We start from the raw sequence: 4,098 nt of genomic DNA on the forward strand, positions 1-4,098 counted from the left end.
TGCATAGAAGTGGTGAGTGTGGACACCCTTTCCTTGTTCCTGATTTTATGGGGAAACATCCAGGTTTTCACAGTTATGTATAGTGTTCAATGTGGGTAGATGCCCTTTATCAGGCTGAGAAAGTTCCCTTCTGTTCCTCCCTGTGAAAAACCAAAGCTGGGAAACCTGTGAGTGGTCAGAGAACACTTGGATTCTTCTTCACTCTGTGCCCAGAGAAGAAGGGCGCACCTGAGCCTGTGCTTGGCCACACCATCTTGGGTACCTGAGGCAGCACAATTTCCAGTGTTGTCCTACAGAGCATCTCAGGAGCACAGCTCATTCTAGTCTCCCTTCCTCCTCTACGCGCTTGACCTTCACTCTGGGGCCTGGATGGGCACAGAGACCACCCATTATACCCCTTCCTAGGCACTGAGGGCAAAGATCTCCTTCTCCCCCAAACATATCCTCCCATGGGGAAGAAGCAGGAGTGCACAATTCCAACCAAGACAGACTGAATCCCACTGAGACACAGCTGGGGCTCCCTGTGGGAATAAAATGAGAAAGCCCACCCATTCACTCACGCCCATTACCTGTCTGCCCTCCTATTCAGCAATTGCCATAGTGACCTTCCAGCCAGACCTGGGGGTTCAACAACTGTTTCTGGAATGCTTAGCTGGCCTGCACACTGCTGCAGCGTGTGGTGGTAGCAAGCCACCAGGAGGGAGGGGGCCAAGGGCCAGCTTCAGGCACTGGACAGAGGCTTGGGCTGAAAGCATCCAAAGCGTGAGACCAAGGCTGAGGGGTGGAGAATTTATTTGTGCTGCACCCAGGTGCATTTTGGATTCCACAGACATGATCATTTGGGCCTGCAGGACATCCATCCCAAACGGAGCCCCTGGGAGACACAGGAGAAGGCTGATTCCCAAGCGGAACTGACAAGATGGGAACTCCCAGCTCTGCAGATGAGGGGCTTCGCCCCTGCAGCCTGGGGCTCAGACATGGGGGCATGTGGGAAGGAGGCCATGGTGGCTGGGGCATGTAGACACTCCTTACAGTGGGAATGGGGCAGGAGTGGTTCATCTCACTGCTGGCTGGAAAAAGCCAGCCCCTGTTTGGGACCCATTGCTCTGCTCCAGAACAGGATGCCTTTGAGGGGGCACCAAATTTGCTGGGAAGCACAGATCTCTCCTCAGGAGCTACCTGAGGCCTCCCACGAGCTTCCTGTTGCTAGATCTTGGGTAATTGGCAGCATTAATGGGACACAGCTGGGACTGGGAGCAGCAGGGCCTAGAAAGAGCTGTGGACTGGCAGGTGACACCATTGAAGTTTGAGAGGCGAGTGGGGGGAAGCAGGAGGAATGGATTCCCAGTAAAGAGCAGTGGGATGACCCAGCCCTGAGTGAGCAGCAGCCTCTTGCAGCATGGACTCCTGGCAGCAGGATGACCCACAGCCTGAGGAGCAGCAGGGCTTGCAGCAGCTGGACTGGCAGCAGGATGACCCACAGCCTGAGGAGCAGCACGGTTTACAGCAGGTGGACTGGCAGCAGCAGGGCTTACAGCAACTACACTGGGAACAGCCACAAGAACCACAGCCTCCCTTAGAGCCACCACTAGAGCCACAGCCTCCCTTGGAGCCCCCACAAGAGCCACAGCCCCCCTTGGAACCCCCACAGGAGCCACAGCTGGAGCAGGAACAGGCTGGGACACAGCAGCACACAGGCTTGCAGCAGCAGACGGGCACACAGCAGCTGGAGCCACAGCCCCCACAGCCGGAGCCACAGCCCCCACAGCCGGAGCCACAGCCCCCACAGCCGGAGCCACAGCCTCCGGAGCAGCCACAGCAGCCCATGGTTCTGGTGGATTGAGGGTGGAGCAGGTAGAGGAACAGGTGAGAGGGAGGTACAGGTGTGGAGCCCCCAAGGCTGGGCTCTTTATACACCTGTCTGGGGTCAGGTGGGTCACAGGGGCCCTTCCTTGTTCCTCCTAAAATTATTTCCCAGGAAACTTGTGTGTCATTTAAAATAACAAAAATACTGTGTTTTCTTGTGACACACTTCCTCCTCCTACGTGGTTTTCCGCTCTAAATCCTCAGGGTCCAAGTCCTCCCCTCCGTGGACTCCCAGGAATGAGTGAAACCTGGTCTGTTTCTGCCCCGTCCTCTGACCCCAGCCTTCTGCCCCTGTTTTGTCTTCCCTTCAGGGCACTGTTCTCACCACCTGTGCTCCCCAGGCCACTGTCCCCACCAGGCAATGGGGTGCTGCGAATTCCCTTTTCTCTCCTTCACTTTTCTGCCCCTGCTTCCTGCAACCTTGATCTTCTCAGTGCTCTCTAAAAGGCGTGGGAAACACTTGTGGCCTCCCAGCCTCTTCCTGTCCTCCTGGGAGCGACTGATGCCTGTGGAGAAACCCCGCCTCCTGCCTACCTCTAGAGGGCACTAGTTCCCACTCCGCAGGTGGTGAAACCCCTCACGACCTCCTGGGTCCCAGACCCTGTCCCTCCTCCCTGCCTGGGTGGCATTATTAGGGAGTTCCTGCCCAAGCAAACCCTCCAGAGAACCGTGGGAGGAGGTGGTGGTGCATGTGACCTGAACCCGAGGTGGAATCTGGGATTCTTTGTCTGACACTGTGCCCTTGGCATGGCTTCTCTGATTTCTCTTCTGATGTCCAGTGCAGGCTCCCAAGGCTCCTGGTGTGCAGTCTGTCTCCCATCTCAAGAGGGCTCAAAGGCAGCAGCTAGGCCTCATTTCTTTCCTGGAAGGGCTCCAGCACCTCCTGGAGCTCAGTTCCCTCATGGAGTTTCTCTCAGTTCCCTGCCCCCAGCTTAAAACTCTCTGTGCCTGGGTGGATGCTTTGGGTTTATCCGGCTCACTCTGCATCTGATGTGATAGAGTAATATTCTGGTGACTTTCTATGTTTGAGTCAGAGCGGAATCTCCATTGTCTCACACACACACGCACACACACACTCACATAGACACACATGCACACACACTCACATGCACACACATGCGCAGACACACAGTCACACACACTGGAAATTGTATTACAGAAGAGAAGAGGAACACGTACATCTCAAAGGAAGCCATGCCTCTCAAAACAGAGATGTGTGATGAACACAGAAGCTCTCCAACCTGCCACAGACAGAGTGTGGGGGTTCCAAGAGGGGCTGTGGCTCCTGTGGGGGCTCCAAGGCGGGGACTGTGACTCCTGTAGTGTCTCTAAGGGGGGCTGTGTTCCTGTGGCTGCTCCCAGTGCAGTTGCTGGAAGCCCTGTTGCTGCTCCCCAGGTTGTGGGTCATCCTGCTGCTAGTCCAGCTGCTGCAAGCCCTGCTGCTCCCAGTCAAGCTGCTGACATGCTGAAGGGAAGAAGCAGCTAGAACAGTCAGGGGGCTGACAGGTGGACCGGAGCCTGGGGTAGCTGGGCTCTCTAGAACAGCAGGAGGGGCAGAGACACTGTCAGCAGTCTCCTGCCCTCAGACCTGGTGGAGAACAAGACTTTGGCTATGCTGAGTTTCATTCCTGAACCAGAAGAGGCCAGAGTGTATGCATGGATAGAAACCCTGAGACAAAGAAACCACTTAAAACACTGGTAAGGGGAATCCTTCTAGAACAGCGATAGAAGGCTGTGGTCTGAGGGCAGGGGCAGGAACAGAGGAGGCTCCATTCAATCCTGGGGGTCTTGAGAGGGGAGGATTTGGGCCCAGAGGGTGTTGACAGGAAAACAATGCAGAAGGAGGAAGTGTGTCATGAGGCAACACAGTATTTTTATTTTAAAAGACACACAAGTTCCCTAAGGAGAGGACATCAGTAAGAACCAGGAAGGGACCATGTGCACCCCATGACCCCTAGACAGATATATAGAGAGCCCAGGCCCAGGGGACTCCACACCTGCACTTCTCTCTCACCTCCTCATCTACCTGCTCCACCCTCAACCCACCAGAACCATGGGCTGCTGTGGCTGCTCCGAAGGCTGTGGCTCCAGCTGTGGGGGCTGTGGCTCTGGCTGTGGGGGCTCTGGCTCTAGCTGTGGAGCCTGTGGCTCCAGCTGCTGTGTGCCCGTCTGCTGCTACAAGCCTGTGTGCTGCTGTGTGCCAGCCTGTTCCTGCTCCAGCTGTGGCTCCTG

General features: G+C 56.0%; 1 pseudogene; it reads left to right on the plus strand.

Annotated features, from left to right (window-relative positions):
- The first annotated feature begins 1,418 nt into the window (after window positions 1-1,418).
- On the plus strand, window positions 1,419-3,335 carry LOC116272913 (annotated as a pseudogene).
- The last annotated feature ends 763 nt before the right edge of the window (window positions 3,336-4,098 follow it).

This window comes from Papio anubis, unplaced genomic scaffold (assembly GCF_008728515.1).
Source record: "Papio anubis isolate 15944 unplaced genomic scaffold, Panubis1.0 scaffold2543, whole genome shotgun sequence".
In the NCBI taxonomy this organism is placed as follows: domain Eukaryota; kingdom Metazoa; phylum Chordata; class Mammalia; order Primates; family Cercopithecidae; genus Papio; species Papio anubis.